Source organism: Lontra canadensis, unplaced genomic scaffold (genome assembly GCF_010015895.1).
Source record: "Lontra canadensis isolate GAN:19392208 unplaced genomic scaffold, GSC_riverotter_1.0 scaffold1, whole genome shotgun sequence".
NCBI lineage: Eukaryota > Metazoa > Chordata > Mammalia > Carnivora > Mustelidae > Lontra > Lontra canadensis.
Genome location: NW_022630995.1, coordinates 73,660,334 through 73,680,382, shown reverse-complemented (window position 1 = coordinate 73,680,382; position 20,049 = coordinate 73,660,334).

The window sequence follows — 20,049 nt, the reverse complement described above, 5'->3', positions numbered from 1 at the left end:
CCTGGGTCTATATATGTGTGTGTGTGAGTGTGAGTGTGTGTGTGTATATATATATATATATATAATTATAAATATTAGAATATTACTCAGCCATAAAAAAGAAAGAAATGTTGCCATATACAATGACATGGATGGAGCTAGAGAGCATTGTGCTAAGCAAAATAAGTCAGTCAAAAAAAGACAAATATATGATTTCACTCATATGATGGAATTTAAGAAACAAACATACAAACAAAAGGGGATAAAAGAGGGAAGTAAACCAGGAAAGGGACTCTTAACTATAGAGAACAAACTGAGGGTTGAGGGGGGAGGGTAAACTAGGGGATAGGGATTAAAGAGTGTACTTGCTGTGATGAGCCCCAGATAATGTGTAGAAGTGTTGAATCATTATATTGTACACCTAAAATTAATATTACTGTATGTTAACTAACTGGAATTTAAACAAAAAGTTAAATAACATATTATCTCACTTATATGTGGAATCTAAAAAAAAAAAAAAAAAAACTGAGCTCATAGAGAATAAAATGGGGTTTGTCCAAGGTGTGCTGGGGTGGCAGATAGGTGAAAGGGGTCAAAGTGTACAAATTTCCAGTTATAAATAAATAAATCATGTTAATGTAACGTATATCATGTTGATTACAGTTAGTAAGATTATGTTGTATAATTGAAAGTGTCCAGGAAAGTAGATCTTGGAAGTTCTTATCACAAGAAAAATAATGGAATTATGCATGGTGATGGGTTTTAACTGGACTTATTGTGATCATTTTCCAGTACACACAGTATGAAAACATTACATTGTACACATGAAAAAAAAAAGAAAGAAAGAAAGAAAGAAAGAAAGAAAGAAAGAAAGAAAGAACAAAATTGGGACACCTTGGATCACAGAGGTAAGGACATAACTACGTACTCCTAACAGCCTGAAGATACACATCTCATGTAAACATGGGAAGCAAAAAAAAAAAAGATTTATTTAATCCCATAAAAATTATGAAGTGAAATGATGAAATAAATAATGTTTCAAAAGAGAATAAGAAAATAATGAAACACAACTAAAATGCAGCAACAAAGCTGTTGTATTTTAACTGTTTAATAAATAATCATTGGTCAACCAACACTTTTTTTTAAAGATTTTATTTATTTATTTGACAGACAGAGATCACAAGTAGGCAGAGAGGCAGGCAGAAAGAGAGAGGAGGAAGCAGGCTCCCCACTGAGCAGGGAGCCTGATGTGGGGCTTGATCCGAGGACCCTGGGATCATGACCTGAGCTGAAAGCAGAGGCTTTAACCCACTGAGCAACCCAGGCACCCCAACCAACACTTTTTGAAAAAGAAATACATCTATTGAGAATTGCCTTCGAAATGTTTGAAATATCTTCCTATCACTTAGGAATAAGGTAACATTTCTGGATCAGAGACTATCTATTTGAACCTTAAAAGTCAAGGTGGGGGGTTGGGTGAGCTTGGTGGGGGGTATTATGGAGGGCATGTATCACACAGAGCACTGGGTGTGGTGCATAAACAATGAACTCTGAAACACTGAAAAGAAATTTTTAAAAAAATTAATTTAAAAAAAGTAAAAAAAAAAAAGAACAACAACAACAAAAATCTTAATGCATTTCCCAAATTCATGAATAAACCATGAATTTTAAATATGATGTCCAGATATTGTAATAAGGTAGTCATGTAAGATAAATTGTTACTGTAGAACTATTTCAAATTATTTTGATTTCAGCATATAAATCACAATCACTTCTATTACTATTTTTATCATGTCTTCAAACAATATCTGGTTCCTTAAAACAATATGAAGAATCAATGTCACAATTCATACATGTTCTCTCTGCAGCTACATGACTACCAATTGAAGAGCAAAATTAACTACTTACTATTGCAAACTGTCCCTTATCTCCTTTATGCAACTATTGCAAATACTCTACTAACTCATTAGAACCTCTAGACTCGTGATTTGGAGTGCAAAGAAAATGGGCACCAGGGGCTACCTTATGTCATCATGTATTGTATCTGGGCTATATGAGAAAAGGAGTTCGCAAGTTAAGTAATAAACAATGTAAGTTAAGTCTTTTTTCATAAAAAAAAAAAAAAGTCAAGACTATTCTAGCAAGGGAGAGAGAATGACAGACTGAGGAAACAGCAAGAACAGAAATATGGTGGGTAAAATTAACAAGGTGTGCTCAGAGAAATCAAATAGTTCAGCAAATCCGGCGCATGTGTTTCCTGATATAGGGTGATGGTTATGTGTGTGTTGGGAGCAGTAGTGGTAAACAAGTTGGAGAGAGTCCAAAGACCAAATCAAAGTGGCAAACAAGTTGGAGAGAGTTCAAAGACCAAATCAAAAAGAGAAAAATATGAGCCAATTTGATGCAATGGAATTTAATATTGTAAACAGCCTTAATCAAATCTGATTTGTTTGTTGAACTACCCATCTTCCCCTCCTCCTGATAAATGAATTATATCTCCAGAAACTATAAAATTGCAGGTCAATAATTTTGTCTTGAATTACAAAATGACTAATCAAACAAATAGCATTTAAACAGTTTTTTTTTTAATCAGTTCATTGTTGTAGTGTAGATTCAATAGCTATATTTGAAAAATATAAAACGAAAAACACACAAAAAAGGAATTAGACAACTTTGGCATTAATACAAATTAGACTTGAAGGGAATTTATTCTATAATTATCCCCAATAGTACTAAAAAGGTAGAGTGAAATAGATAAATTTAAGAACAGTGATTGGGGGGCCTGTGTGGCTCAGTGGGTTAAGGCCTCTGCCTTCGGCTCAGGTCACGATCTCAGGGTCCTGAGATCGAGCCCCACATCGGGCTCTCTGCTCAGCAGGGAGCCTGCTTCCTCCCTCTCTCTCTCTATGCCTGCCTCTCTGCCTACTTGTGATCTCTCTCTGTCAAATAAATGAATAAATAAAATCTTTAAAAAAAAAAAAAGAACAGTGATTGGGAAATGAGAATGAGAGAGAAGAAAAAATCAAGGACAAAACTCACATTTCTAATTAAGGTACTGAAAGGGAAAGAGCTGAAACACTGCATACAGAAAGTAAACAAAATGTTTAAATGTGAACATTAAACAATACAATATACTAGAAAGTGATGTTGAAATGGAGCTAATCTTGTTTGACAGTTTAAGGTAAACAGTGATTAGGATAAGTATTAAGCGTTATGTCAATATTGTTTGCTTTGACAACACCAGGTAACAAATTTAAGAAGATTAACTTTATTATTGGTACTCTATTATTCTCAGGTAATGGTAGGTAGAAAAGACTAATTTCAAGCACTCATTATCACCACAGACATATTCCCTAGGAAATTTACTCAACATGCTCATTTCAAATAAAATACTCTTAAATGTTCACTGTGTAAAATGCATTTAAATCAGGCTATTGTGGTAGAGGAGGGTATGAGATACAAATTTAAACAAATTCAAACAATTTTGAATGAAATGAAATTGACTACCAACTAGAATTTCTTGCCCAAAGTCTAAAGTACCTACTCTGTGTGTTTGCTGTGCATCTGGTTTTCTCTCTTTATGGTTTCCCAATAACCAGTAGCTAGGCAGTATTATACAAGATCATGTTTAATGAATCCTTAAGGGTTCTTCCAGTTTAATTACCTGGAGTTACCTACCTCAGCTTGCTGGAAGAAAGTGTCAGTTCCTTGGAATATCTTCATAGAGACTGGAGAAGAACACAACAGGCACAATTTTCTGGAGGCAGAGATGACACTGTTGCCACTACAGCAGGCACTGAGCACACAACCAAACTTGTTTTCGGAGAGGAAGAATGTCTTGCACCCTTCAAGGTTCTTCGAGCTGGACTAAGAATCAAATTGACATGAGACAAAATAAGAGGAGAAAATCAAATTTAATAGCTTATGCCTGGGGAACCCATACAGACTTTGGAATTCCCAAGGCAGTGGGGCAAAATGAGTCATCTGTGTCATTGTGAACTAAGGAGAAGAGGATAGGATTCTGGGACTTCAGAGGAAAATAATGTACTTCACAGGGTGATAAGGAGAGGAGTGAATGTTTGACAATTAGATATTTGTGGTGCCATATAGGTGGGTTACTTATATAAAATTTATCTCTTTTAAAAATCCTTATTTTGGGGGAAAGAACCTGGATTCTTCTATGTAGTTAAGGGATGGTCAGAAGTTTCTCTTGAGTTCCATAGGGTCTTCACTGTCGTCAGCTCAGAATAATCATCATGCCAAGGTGCCCTACCTTGGGATCCCTGTCCTTAGCCCCTACACTGTCTTATTTTCCTCTAGCTCCCATCAAGGTTGCAATCCAGGTTGCTGTGTAAAGGCTTTGAAGAGATCATCCTCAAATGCTTCTTCTAACAGAGGGATTTTGAATAAAGAGCTAAACTTAGCACTTTGAGGAATAACATGGTTTACTTCATTTTTTTCCCTTTACCTCAGAAGTTAAAGTTAGGCTTTCCCTAATAAATAAAATTATCCAAAGAGAAAACAACTAAACTATCACTTCAGTATAGTGTTATAATAACAGCCAATGAACCACCCCACCCAAACCACAGGAAATAAATAAATTTTGAGGTAACTTCTATATCTTACCAGTCACTCCCATCTTTAGATGATAAAGAAATAGAAATGACGTTGTTTGCCCATGAAAATATTGCTAAATTTCTATTTTAAAAGGATATAAATTCAGTGACTCAGGTTTACCTTCAAGTTATACTATTTTAAACATAGATTCTAAACATTTATTGATAGTCTTATTTAATGTGTCTGCAAAACAGTCTTTAGTGTAAATGAAACTAATACATTTATTCTTAAGAATTCCAAGGTATATGGTTTAACCAACAGAACACAGGCTCTGAAAAGGCAGTATGTGATTTTCTAAGAACACATGAGGAGACAGAGAACAACTAGTTTGGGGGTAGAGAGGAGAAAAGACCAATAAATATTACACATAAAAAATTGTAATATATTAAAAGCTTCCCAATAACATATCACATATTAAGTGTTAATTTCAGATGACTCTAGAGTCAAGATCTTTTATAGATATTTAACTGCCAGGAATAATCAATATACTTCTTAAACCATTCCATTGCATAGAAAAGTTTCTAATAAATTTAAACAATTATCACAATGCAAAAAAAAAAAAAAACTTAGTGAAGTACCTCCAAATACAAACCTCTAAGTCAATCCTGTGTAATAGTATTGATTTCAAATGCTGAAATAAAATATTAAGAAGTTAAAGTTCTTATCAATTCTTGTTTTCATTCTTAACAATAAATGCTGTTTGAAAAACTAATTATGTTCCCTTTCACTCTCATACTCAAACATGTATTTACATAAAAATAATAGCTTTTCTTGAAGATAATAAAAACTGGGAAATTTAGGAGTCAATGTGGTATTATTACTTGCCACCAGCAGAGAAGAATACACTGGCCTAAGCTTCTAAAGAAAAAACTATTTGTCCCTCCTTTTCTCACCCTCCCTACCTTCCCTTGGTCCTTCCATCCTCCTCTCCTTTTCTTTCTTTCTTTCTTGCTTTACCAAAAGCTCTAATATTCTATATAGAATATTTCAGAGATTAAATGTACCTCTTTTTAACTATATATTTAATCCATTTTTATAGTTAGGTGGTAAGTACATCAGAAAAGCAAATATATCTTTCTTAGTATCTATTTGATAATCTTTAGATAGCTGAAACTTTCTTACAGGAGATTTAACATAGCAAGAGACAAACACCAACTTCTTCCCTCAAAGCCTATAGAAATTCAGCTCGGTTTCCTAGTAACTTCCTGTTCCTTGCTTTGATTTTTGAACTCACTGTCTCTCCAACATTTTCTGAATTATATCCAATTTCTAGCCTTTGCCTATTAATTTGCAGCAGATCTAGTTTGTCTCCACAATGGGTAAAGGTAAGGATTGAACATTTTTCTGCAAATAGCACAGCATGTCTTTCCCAATTTCTAGCCAGTTGCACCTGCCACTCTAGTCTATTGCTGCTGCTATCAATGCCCTGTGCAGCTGTACCCTGTAGTTCTAAAATTCCCTTCTTCCTCAGTGTGCCAGCATCCCACAATGAAAAAGGAGCTTTCTTTTGATCAATAGAGAATGGCTCTTTCTGAAGGCAACATCTAAGTTTACTAAGAAATGTGTTCTTCTTTTTTTTAACATCTTAATTTAATTTTTTTCATGTTCCAACATTCATTGTTTATGGACCACACCCAGTGCTCCATGCAATACATGCCCTCCATAATACCCATCACCAGGCTCATTCACCCCTAGACCTCCCTCCCCTTCATAACCCTCAGTTTGTTTCCTAGAATCCACAGTCTCTCATCTTTCATCTCCCACTCTGATTTCCTTTAATTTACTTTTCCTTCTCCTAATGTCCTCCATGTTTTTCCTTATGCTCCACAAGTAAGTGAAACCATATGATAATTGACTCTCTCTGCTTGACTTATTTCAATCAGCATTATCTCTTCCAGTCCCATCCATGTTAATATAGAAGTTGGGTATTCATTCTTTCTGATGGAGGCATAATATTCCATTGTATATATGGACCACATCTTCTTTATCCATTAGCCTGTTGAAGGGCATCTCAGCTTTTTCCACAGTTTGGCAATTGTGGCCATTGCTGCTATGAAGATTGGGGTACATATGGCCCTCCTTTTCACTGCATCTTTATCTTTGGGGTAAATACCCAGTAGTGCAATTGCAGGATCATAAGGTAGCACTATTTTTAATTTCTTAAGGAATTTCCACACTGTTTTCCAAAGTGGCTGCACCAACTTGCATTCCCACAAATAGTGTAAGAGGTTTCCCCTTTCTCCACATCCTCTCTCATGCATATTGTTTCCTGTCTTGTTGATTTTGACCATTCTAACTGGTGTAAGGTGGTATCTAAATGTGGTCTTGATTTGCATTTCCTTAATGGCTAGTGATGATAGACACTTTTTCATGTCTCTGTTAGACATTTGTATGTCTTCTTTGGAAAAGTGTCTGTTAATGTCATCTGCCTATTTTTTGACATGATTATCTGTTTTTTGGGTGTTGAGTTTAAGGAGTTATTTATAGATTTTGGATATCAGCCCCTTTGTCTGTAGTGTCATTTGCAAATATCTTTAATTCTGTGGTTTGCCTCTTTGTTTTGTTGACTGTTTCCTTTGCTGTGCAGGAGCTTTGTTCTTAATCAGAACAGGAAACTATATTACGCGTTGGTAGACATGTTAGTTCAATCAAATCACCTATTCATATATACCCAAAGAAGTTCAGAATATTGATTAGCAAGGATCCCAGAAAATAAATTTCCCACTTTTTTTTCGTGAATGTATTTACAACTACTAAAATAATTAAAACAAAATGTTCCTCGAATAGAGAGCCCAGAAATAGACCCTCAACTCTATGGTCAACTAATCTTCGACAAAGCAGAAAAGAATGTTCAGTGGAAAAAAGACAGCCTCTTCAATAAATGGTGTTGGGAAAATTGGACAGCCACATGCAGAAAAATGAAATTGGATCATTTCCTTACACCACACACGAAAATAGACTCAAAATGGATGAAGGACCTCAATGTGAGAAAGGAATCCATCAAAATCCTTGAGGAGAACACAGGCAGCAACCTCTTTGACCTCAGCTGCAGCAACATCTTCCTAGGAACATCGTCAAAGGCAAGGGAAGCAAGGGCAAAAATGAACTATTGGGATTTTATCAAGATCAAAAGCTTTTGCACAGCAAAGGAAATAGTTAACAAAACCAAAAGACAACTGACAGAATGGGAGAAGATATTTGCAAACGACATATCAGATAAAGGGCTAGTGTCCAAAATCTATAAAGAATTTAGCAAACTCAACACCCAAAGAACAAATAATCCAATCAAGAAATGGGCAGAAGACATGAACAGACATTTCTGCAAAGAAGACATCCAGATGGCCAACAGACACATGAAAAAGTGCTCCATATCACTCGGCATCAGGGAAATACAAATCAAAACCACAATGAGATATCATCTCACACCAGTAAGAATGGCTAAAATTAGCAAGTCAGGAAATGACAGATGCTGGCGAGGATGCGGAGAAAGGGGAACCCTCCTACACTGTTGGTGGGAATGCAAACTGGAGCAACCACTCTGGAAAACAGCATGGAGGTTCCTCAAAATCCTGAAAATAGAACTACCCTATGACCCAGCAATTTCACGGCTGGGTATTTACCCTAAAGATACAAACATAGTGATCCGAAGGGGCACGTGCACCAAATGTTTATAGCAGCAATGTCTACCATAGCCAAACTATGGAAAGAACCTAGATGTCCATCAACAGACGAATGAATAAAGAAGATGTGGTATATATACACAATGGAATACTATGCAGCCATCAAAAGAAATGAAATCTTGCCATTTGCGACGACATGGATGGAACTAGAGGGTATCATGCTTAGTGAAATAATCCAATCGGAGAAAGACAACTATCAGATGATCTCCCTGATATGAGGGAGAGGAGATGCAACATGGGGGGTTAAGGGGGTAGGAGAAGAGTAAATGAAACAAGTTGGGATTGGGAGGGAGACAAACCATAAGTGACTCTTAATCTCACAAAACAAACTGAGGGTTGATGGGGGGAGGGGGTCTGGGAGAGGGTTTTGGGTGTGGGGTTATGGACATTGGGGAGGGTATGTGCTATGGTGAGTGCTTTGAAGTGTGTAAACCTGGCGATTCACAGACCTGTACCCCTAGGGATAAAAATATATGTTTATAAAAAATAAAATTAAAAAAATTTAAAAAAAAGTTCCTCAAGTAAACTATCTTCAAATTATTTATACAAGGAAAATGCCTTATTCATAGTGTCAAAATAAAATTGCCTACGTGGTATGGTGTGAACTAAGACATGCTTAAAAGCCTATCGATTCCCTAAATATGCTCTATTACAAAGCTGACATCTCTATGTCTTGAGAAAATTATCTCTGAAAGACTCTGACATAATGCTTATCTTCTACTAATTATTTTATGCAGTGAAAAGATATTATTACAGTAACCAGTGTTTTACTCCCTTTTAAGCTTGGTCCCTTGACCTACATATCACTTAGACTATAGCCAAGCTACATTAATACTATTTCTAAACTATATCTAAGGATCCCTGCCTTCCTACCTATTTTTACATAAAAGTTGATGACTTTTAACATGCATTTATCCATATCCATTGCAAGAAGTTTGATTTGTGTTGGGAACATGGAAATAAATAAGATACTGTCTGCTCTTAAGGCACTTGCCATAAAATTATCTAAGATTCTGCCTATCTTCTCCACATTTACTCAGAACTCTTTGGCTATCATCTTCCAAGGTCAGTCATCCCTTTTAAGGATTCCAATATACTAATATTGCATGTCATGAGGTATAAAATTACTGGTAGTAGATATGGTTAGTTCAGTCATTACTTCAAAGTTTCATTTACTTCTCCTTAACTCAACTATTCCCTACCCACTACTAATTTGCTCACCCAAATCCACTTTTCATTTTACTGTACAACCCTTCATACCATTATTATAAAGAAAATACTGAGCAAACATGAGTTGTATGAAGTTTTCTGAAGTTCAGCTTCTCTTCTGGAAAAGGTGGTGAATAGATAAGAATGTAGAGATCCACCTAGTCTATTTGAAAGAAAAAACAACTGCCAGAGAAGAGGAGAACCAAGATCCTGAAATCTGCACTTGAGGAAACTGAACACTGCAGGAAAGTACTAGAACAGATATATTCCAGCTTCTCGAGGTCCAGGGTCTAAGATAAACTGAAATTGAAAGAAGCAGCAAGATCAGTGAAAGCTAATAATTTCTATATTTATAAATACATTGTTCACTTTATATTTTTTATATGCATGTTTCTTAACGGCTCCTTCAGTCTCCATCAATGTTTACTTATTGTCTTCCCAGTCTTCCCCTATTACATAGTCCCAAAACCAAAAGCAGATGCTTTAGGAAGCACATCAGTTTCAAGGAGCTGGGAAATGGATAGATGTTGGAAACACTCAAGTCACATTGCATGGAAATGCATGTTGGGGATAGAAGGAGTCTTCGGCTAGAGCTGTTCAATTGGTGTAGTTTTGTCAAAAACTTAACAGGAATTCATTTTCATGAAATGGCAAAACAAGAATTGAAGTTATCAAATACAGACTGCTCTTTCACAGAGTTACATGATTAAGATAAAAAATGTGAAGTTAGCTAGGTCAAGAAAAGGGGTTTTGTTTTGTTTTGCACTTTAATGATGAAAACAATAGCATATTTACAACCTCATAAAAATAATAGAGAAGGCAAGCTAGACAATGAAAAAAAAAGGATAATTGTCTGAGTAATAACTTTATATGAGCATGAGAATATGTCATCCAGTATACAATTAAGTGCTTAAACAAAGGCAAAAATAGAGACAGTTTCTATTGTGATAGAAGAAAAAGTAGAGTATTTGGACACATTCTATGTATTTGACAAAATGTGGTTATCTTTATACATGTCTTTATCATATTTTTTTATTTTTGTTTTTATCATATATAAACCGAATAAAAATATATCCTATATAAACTGAATAAGTAAGATAAAGTTTGTCATGATATAGAAAGAATTTTCTTCTTTTTGCAAAACTATAAAAATAAGGAAATTACAAGCCCTAAAACAAAACAAACAAATCACATTTTGTGTAATGAAGTCAAGGCATTATTTTGGAGCAAAGTGAAATAGAGCAAAATAGAATGACTTTCATACTATGAACATTCTCCTACACAAGCATCATGACACTGGATATATAGAAACAATAGCAATGATAATGAGAGCAATCTTCATTTACAGAAGACCTACTATTTGCCAGGTATTGTTCTCTGATCTATTCATGTAGTGAATCTCAGTACAGTCCTCCAAAGCTGGACTAAGGAAACCAGTGAACAAAAGGGTTTGTATGATTTGTCTAAAGTTATATACCTTAATAAATGTTAGATCTGAGATTTTAATATAGATAAGTTGGCTCCATAGTTTGAGCCTTTAATTAGAACATTTTCTACATCATTTGCAAAAGTATAATTTCATGGTCATTATTCTTGTTTTTAAATTAACAAGTGTTATTTTAAAACAATTATGTAAACAATTAAAACTGATACTATTTCTAATATATGAAACATGTTAATCATGATTTAGTGGTAACCCCATTTTATCTCTGAATTCGTTATCTCTTTCACTTCTCCTTCTCATTCTCACCCATATCATTCATCTCTACGTCTTGCTATGTTGAGAACTTAATAGCCTGTTTATAATCAGTCTATAATCATATATATTACACCATGCTCTTATAATCATATACCAGTATATTAAGACATATGTTTTAATACACAAATACAAATAAGTACCTAGAACCAGCTGCATTCCACTATATGCTCCCTGGATTTTGGTTTGCTCTTTACGTCTGAATATCCAGGTCTATTTTTATCTATTCATTGCTGGTGTCCTATGTCCCTTCCATCTTTAAAATTAATCTATACAAGGGACGTTTGGGTGGTGTGATTGGTTGAACTTCTGACTCTTGGTTTTGGCTCAGGTCATGATCTTGGGGTCATGGGATCAAGCCCTGCATCAGGCTTTGTGCCCAGTGCAGAGTCTGCTTTAAATTCTCTCTCCCTCTACCCCTCCTCCTGCTCTCTCTCTTTCTCTAAAGTAAATAAATAAATCTTTAAAAAAGAACAAATAAAATTATCCTACATGTATCATGCCATATGTTTCACCTTCTAATTTGTCTTCTGGACCATTAATTTAGGCTCTTGGTAGTTCCTTTGCTCTGTTCATTCACAGAAATGACAAAAATCTGTTATGTGATAGAATTGATAGAAAGGAATGTGAGAAGTGCTGGATCTTAAACATCACTTGTCCTCTATGGTATCCTCTTTGTATAAAATAAATACTAATTTAAAAGATTCATAAATAAATTACATATAATATGTATTCATATATGTAAATTATACACACACATATCAGCAGTTATAGACATTCAGAATTACATTGGAAGAAACAGTCTAAATTGTGCATGGTAAAAGAAAATTCAATGGATATTCTATTTAAAAATTCAGCAACACATTTTACATAGTGAAATTTCTTATTAACAAGCACTATATCTAAATTTGACAGAGAAGTGTCAAGCTTATAGTACTAGCTACAAATGATTAAACATATTTTTCTAATGACAAAATATTTACTTATAATAAATAACCACAGTAGGATAAGACAGAAATAGATATGGAAACTGAACTTAATATGAATCCTAGTTATTACTATGTGACCTTGGATGACTAATTTACTCTCTGAAATTCACTTTCCCCATCTGTAAAATGAAGTTGAGAACAGTAATAGCAATCTCACAAGACCGCTGCAACTGTCATAGGAAATAAAGTATATGAAAGTTCTTGGTAAATTTGTTGGAAACTGTTAGATAATTTAATTTAATTTAATTTAATTAGGTAAGGGTCATATTCTAATGTACTTGACATCTACATTCTTTTTTATTCCCAGTTAGAGTTATGAAAAGTCATTCACTAATCATAAGGTTATTATTAAAACTTGTTTATAATTCAAAGGAGGCAAGTTATAATCAGATAAATTAGAAAATGCCAAAAATTAGAAAGAGCAACACTTTCATTCTGGGATAAGTATGCATGACATATGGGAATTTAGTGTTAGATAGATTATTGTAGTAATAATGATAGATAATTAAATTCATGTGTTCAAGTCACCCCATTTTTATCTGAGTGTATGTGTGTACACACACACTAAATATGGAAAATGAACATTTTTAGATATTATTTCCTGCTTATAATTTATAAACATGAAAATGTTTGCTAACATAAATTATATTTGTAAAAATATAAATCCAAGGTGTATTTCATTAATATTACATAGATTTAGAAATATTAAGAGAAATATGTCACTCCCTTCCTACTATAAAATCAAACTTTATACATAAGGTCTCTTGTGAAATTTCTTTCTAAGAAAATACATTGCTTTATGACATTCCAAAACTGATTACGCCACATGTTTTTACTTAAATAAATTATCACAAATATACCATTTTAAGTATAAATTATTTAAAATTGCTTTCTCCCACTAGAGCTAAAAAAGAAAAGACCATTTCTTCCTAAAGATTTTTTCTACTAATAGTTCATTTAAAATAACACATTGTACCACAATGAAGAAAATTTACTCAATATTGTTTAGAGTGCTCTTTAAGTTCACCTAATTGTTAAGATCTCTCTATAAATATTTGTGTGGGTTTTGCTTATAACTATTTAATTCGCTTTAAAATATGTATCAATCCCTTGTAAAGAACTTAAAGTTGTCTTCAGTACAGGTTAACTTGCAAATTTCACATTTTTAATTTTTAACGTTTTCGAAGATTTAATGAAAAGAATAACTTAGAAAACTTTCAAATGATAACAAAAGAAAGTTGATCTTATGCTCTGTAAGTTTTGTGAATGTTACATATTATTAAATTGTATCATAAGGGAATCAATATCTACTAGCTGAATGTAGCAAAAGAATGCTTTATTTTAAATGGAGATCTGGGGAAAAATAAGAATCATTAATTAGTATCACCTGAAAACTCTTTATATGAAAGCACCATCATTTTAAGCACATGTAATCTTAAATTGACTAAGAAGAATGTATAAGCATCACCAAAATTTCCCTTAAAAAAGAGCAGTAGATTTTAAGAGTAACAAATCATTATACTTTAAGATTACAAAGCGTGCATAGTGTGCATTAATACTTTTTATGCATGGTCTTTCTATTTTTATGAGAAAAGATAATTGCATCTTTCTGGAGCTCTGTTTCCCAGACATTTGTTTTGGAAGTGACCTTTGTTTTGGTAAGGTATGCACAAATCACTATCTAGGGCATAGCCTGGTTCTAATAGGCTGGGGTTGGCGGGGTTGTTGTGGTAACAGTTGTTAGGTCCGAACTGAAGGTCAGTTGGCTAGTGCCTTAAGTTCCTCTTTTTGTTGAACTGAAGTTTTTACAAATATATTGCTTAGATATTTAAAACCTTGCATAAAAATATTTTCTTTATAGTATCCAAATTATCTCATTTTTGCCTGTTTTCTTTTGATATAAACTTTTTCTTTGATGGCATCCTTGTTTTTTGGCACAATAAGATGTTTCAGCAAATCTTCCATGTTTCCTTCTGTAGTTATTGTTACTCTTTTTATTGGTGGAAGGTATTTAGAGAAGTCACAATCAGGATGCCTCTCAGTTACCATTGCTTCTTGGCCTTTTCAAGAGACAGAGAAAGGAAAAATGTATTTTAGAAACAAAACAAATTTGGGGCTCATTCGGTTAAGCCTCCAACTCTTGGTTTTGGGTCAGGTAGTGATCTCAGTATTGTGAGATCAAGCCCTGTGATGGGCTCCACGCTCAGTGAGAAGTGTGTTTCATGGTCTTTCCCTTCTTCACCATCCCTCCCACTCTCTCCTTCCCCCACCACCATCCCACCACCCACCCTCTACCTCACTCCTGCTCATGCTCTCTCTCTCTCTAACCTAACTAAATAAATAAATTCTTAAAAAAAGGAAACAAAACAAATTTAGGCATTCATATTGTATTTCCAATTCAAATTTACTACCACAGAATTTTTATTTGACCTGCTTGATTTTAAACCTATGTTTATTTTGTCTTACACTGAAAATACTAGTTTCAAAATAAAGTCAATTTTATTACCCTTTTGTTTTATCTAATTATAAGCAAATTGATTTCAACATAATAATACCAGTGTTGCTAATAAAACAATAAGACTGAGTGAAGTTTTAAGAATTATTTGCACTTCAATTTTTCCTTCAAATATATTCCTCTTAAGTGTGAATAGAAAACTATAATATGTTCTAAACTAACCTGAACAGAAGAATATAGTATAAATCAACCTTGACATATAGTTAGTTTCACTAGTTTTGACTTTCAGGAAATTTTAACTTTCTTATTCAATTTTATTTTTTTCATCTTGTAAGAATATTAAAAGGTTGCAGATCATAAATTATATAACAAGATATTTTGGTAAATATCTCATGTCTCTTCCATTTTGACTCTTCCTTTTCATATAGATAATTGAGAAAATATATATACAGTACTCTATGCTGTGCCTTTTCCACACATAACTATATCATAGGAATCATATTATATCACTGTATAAAGATTATATTCATTCTTATGGCTACATTCTTTCTCATGGCTCTTTGCATTATTGTCAGTATACAGATTTAATCATCTGGTTCCCTATTAAAGAACAGTGAGTTGCTTTCAATTATTTGCTGTTAAAAAGAATGCTACAGGGGCACCTGGGTGGCTCAGTTGTTAAGCGTCTGCCTTCAGCTCAGGTCATAATCCCAGGGTCCTGGGATCGAGCCCCATATCCAGGTGCCTGCTCAGTAGAAAGCCTGCTTCTCCCTCTCCCACCTCCCCTGCTTGTGTTCCCTCTCTCACTGCCTCTCTCTGTCAAATAAATAAATAAACTCTTAAAAAAAATAGAATACTACAATGAATTTGTCATTTCATACTTTTGCTGATGTGCTTTACTGATAGATGCCTAGAGGTGGGATCGGAGGGTTATTGAATGTGTAGTTCTGTTGATCTTGTCAAGTATTCCTCTAGACCTGTGATGCCTTTTTTTTTCTTTGCTAGTCTTACCAGAATGTCTGAGACTACCATTTTCTCTATAATTCAGTAACAAAATATCTTGTTATGCTCTTAGAATTTTGACAATCTGATTAAATAAAAATGTTGATTTGTCTTTCTTTTATTAGAAAGGAGGGTAAGCCACTCTTCACATGTTTAAGGTCTTTTTTTTTCTAGTTTGTATCATTTACCTATGATGCTACAGGTTATTGACTTTTGTTTCTTGAAATTTGAGAGCTCTTGGTAGATGTGGATATGAACTCTTTGCCATATTTGAAATATTTCTCCGTTTGCTTAGTTTTGGCTTAGCTTATTGTATTTTTCTCCAAATTTTCACCCACTGAAAACATCACAAGAATTTTCCTCTAGTTCATATTTGTTCCATATTTTTTACATTTTATTCTCTAATCAATCTGAAATTTATCCTGAAGTGAGAAGGAAAAAAGAACCCAATTTATCTTTTATCAAAGAACTATCTAGTTGTCAGCATATGACTACAGTCTTTTCTTTAAATAAATATCTAAAGTATGGATTTCTTTTTATTCTGGCATGTACCACAAAAATGTGTTTTCCAATATGGCTTCTTTAAAGCAAAGCGAGAGAACTTAAACCCAGGCTGTGGAGAGACATTCTCTTTTTGGAATTATTTCCAATATGTTGGGATGATAAAATTTCCTCTGTCCTTCAGGATCCTTCTAGCCAGACTAAAATTCATGAGACATGAGACAGAGTAACAGGAGAAAATCAAATTTAATAGCGTATGCATACAGACATGGAATTCCAAAGATAGTGAAGTTATATAATGCTTATACAAGCTGAGGAGAGGTGTAGAAATCTGAGAATACAAAAGGAAGAAAGATCATTAGCTGGAAGGTAAGAGAAAATGTTTGGAAAAACAAAGGTTACCCTGTTATCCAGATAAATTCCTTAGGTGAAGAACAATCTCTGTTAATAGCTCTATTCCTGTACAAGCAGAAAGTTGAGGAGGTTGTAAAGAGCTTTTCCTGAATCTGCTAGGTTTTGACTGTTTTTACTCATAGTAATGTTCATACTAAAGTGGCCCAACTTGGTGAGGCCTTCCCCTGGCCCCACAGATGTTAGCATTTTTTGATACCTTTTTGGTTTTTAAAAAAACTAGAAAACAATTTTTATTGAACTACTTTGAACAAATCTTTACAAATAACTTATTTTTCATAAAAATAACTAGTGTATTTTCTTATACTGCAGCACTTTACATAATTTCCATAATTTTATTATAAAAATAAGTAATTTGTCATTAATGTTTCAGAAATAAATAATTGATTTATGGCATTATAAATTAACCATTTGTCACAGTGGTGACTATTCTATAAGCATGAGTCAGCATTTATTACAGAGTCGATAGAGAGTATAACTTAAACCAGTTAATTATTCAAAAAGAAATTATTTAAAGTAGCTTCTACCACACATAGGATCCAGAGATCTCAAAAGTTGTTGATTTAATGGTGAAATAAATAAATTTCTACCATCTCCAATAGTGGAAGAAGATAACATTTGCTTTACAAGTATTCCAAGCATTTTTCTTTGAGTTATAAATAGATCAATAAATCTAAAGCTTAGCTATAAGAAGTCCATTTTTCCAGAACTGTATTTTAGAAACAGATTTAGAATAATTATAATGCTTCCAATAAAAACAGAAAGACACTAAAAGTTAAAAGCACTGGGAAATATTTTCTATAGGTTTATACTAATATAGTCTTTGAAGGTTTTGAAACTTCGAACTCATTTTAGACCCCATTCCTAAAATAAATTGAGCTTCCTAGAAAAGTCAGATGTTAGCTTAATTTTTGTATCTAATTAGTCTTTAGTCTTTTTGCTCAAGTTGATAGGTTTAATATTCAAATGTGTCACCATCCCAATTTATTATTTCAGGCCAAATTTAATGTGGGATATCTCCTTGATTTATCTCCTCTCGGTTTGCTGCCTAATGATAACATCCTTTCAACCTTGACCAGTCTTATTTTCCCACCCAAAGCACAAGACTACATTGATCACTTTCTCCCTAAACTTCTTAGATTATCTGCTGATGGATCATACACAAGACTCCAATCTTTAACATATTTACAGATTATTTTATGAATTTAAGTCTTAGTCTCCCAGCAAAACAATAATGTCATCTAGAGGAGAAATAAAAACAAAAAATTTTTTTTTTAAAGATTTTATTTAGTTATTTATTTGACAGACAGAGATCACAAGTAGTCAGAGAGGCAGGCAGAGAGAGAGAGAGAGGAGGAAGCAGGCTCGCCACTGAGCAGAGAGCCCGATGTGGGGCCCGATCCCAGGACCCTAAGATCATGACCTGAGCCGAAGGCAGAGGCTTTAACCCACTGAGCCACCCAGGCGCCCCAAAACAAAAATTTCTTATGTAACAGCATACTATTATAAATTTAAAGTATATAAACTGAAAGGTATAAATAGGTATGAATCTCGTATTTCTTTTCTTAGCTTCAATTTGAAAAAAAACAAATTTGCAAAATAAAACACGAAATCTATAGGTTTATAATGAATATTAACATTCTTATTTGTATACTGAGGAAAATAATTAAAATAGGGTATCAATCTTTAAAACATCTTGGATGTACACTCAGCGTAACAATTGTAATCTTTAAAACATCTTGGATGTACAGTCAGTGTAACAATTGTAATCTTTTTTATAAAATGTGAAATTTATGCTTAATATACAGTATGAATAAAATAGACGGTATATGTTTTGATTTATTATTAAAACCTATGGTTGAACTGCATTCTAATATTTTGAGTGTAGAACTGGTTTCTGTTTTTTGTTTTTTTTTAAACTAATTTTTGATGTGTTTAATGATTTTTAAGGTTTTATAAGAAAACATGCAAAGTATCATTCACTATTCAAAAGAAAACATGTAATATATCATCAAACAAAGGCAACATGTTCATATTCCATATTTTACTTATATGGATTATCCTTATTACACTCAGGATTCATTTTTTAGGTGTGACTATGTATTTAGTTATTACAAGTCAAATAACTAAGAACACATCATTTAATTTGGGGCTGGGTACATATATATTTGCCACAGTGCCTAAATCATTTCCCTGGTAGTAAATTTCATAACCATTGACATTTTAAGTAATATTTGAAATTCTTCAATAACCTGAAAAGTATTTTAAGTAGAATAGACATATGATATGCAAAAAATGTATACATATTCATAAGGTCCAGGAAATAATATAGCAAATGTGTGTGGGCAACAGTGGGTGTTATTATGATGGTTTTGCATTTTCACACTGTTTAAAATAGTCCTTGGTAATTTCATACACCCATGGAAACAATACTAATCTGTTCAAGACACTGAGATGATCAAATTCATTGAGAGATAACTTCTTACATATTTACATTCCATTAATTATGATGAAATTTATGTCACTTCCAAAGATGCAACTTAAAAGCATCGAACAATAGGAAAAACAAAAAGGGTGGCACCTAAGGATTTGAGACCACAGAGCATGAGTTTATTATGAGCTCCATCAGTCTCCCTATCATTTCCCAGAGGCAATATCAAAGGAAAATGGATTTCAAGGTAAGCCTTAATTGGGAAAAGAAGTAGCAAAGTTACAGCATAAACTGAGTCTTGGTATTCCAAAAAAGCTTCAGTCCCCCCTGCTGGAAATACAGTGATCTATTGTAGAAGAATTAGGAATGAATATGGTTGTAAACTTCCCATTGCATTTTTTATTTCTCCTTCACCTTCTCTGGTTCTCTCCCTAAATACAACATTTAGAGGACAGGTGCTAAATCCTCTGAAAAGGGGGACAATGAGGTGATAAAGGACAAGTGGATTCAAGGCTAGCATGAGCCCTAATTACCAAGCAAAAGACATTTTTGTCTGAGAGGATCACGTATGGTTTGACTTGTCATCTGGAATAGTTAGAAAATACTCATTAAAATTTCCATAACTTAAATTTTTAGGGGAAAGAAGTGCATGTATTTTATAAAAAAGCTAAATGTGACTTAACCACTACTCCAAAGACTACTAAATAAAACTACTGAGTATCAATTTAAATTTATTTGATTGCTACAATGATCTTGTTAAGAAGTTACTGTTTTCTCTATTTTATATGGATGAGAAATATTAAGTAGTAGAGATTGAACTGTAAACTTCATACCGTCCCACTGTATCACTTGACATCTCTATTCTTCACATATAATAGTTGAATGCGATACACAAAAGCAGGTAAAATAAGGGGACAGATTTGGTCTTGTTTTTTTTAATGTGTTCTTTGCTAAATTTCAATCAAAAGCCATGATATTAAACAAATTCTTTCTTGAAAATCAAACGTTAAAAAAGAAAT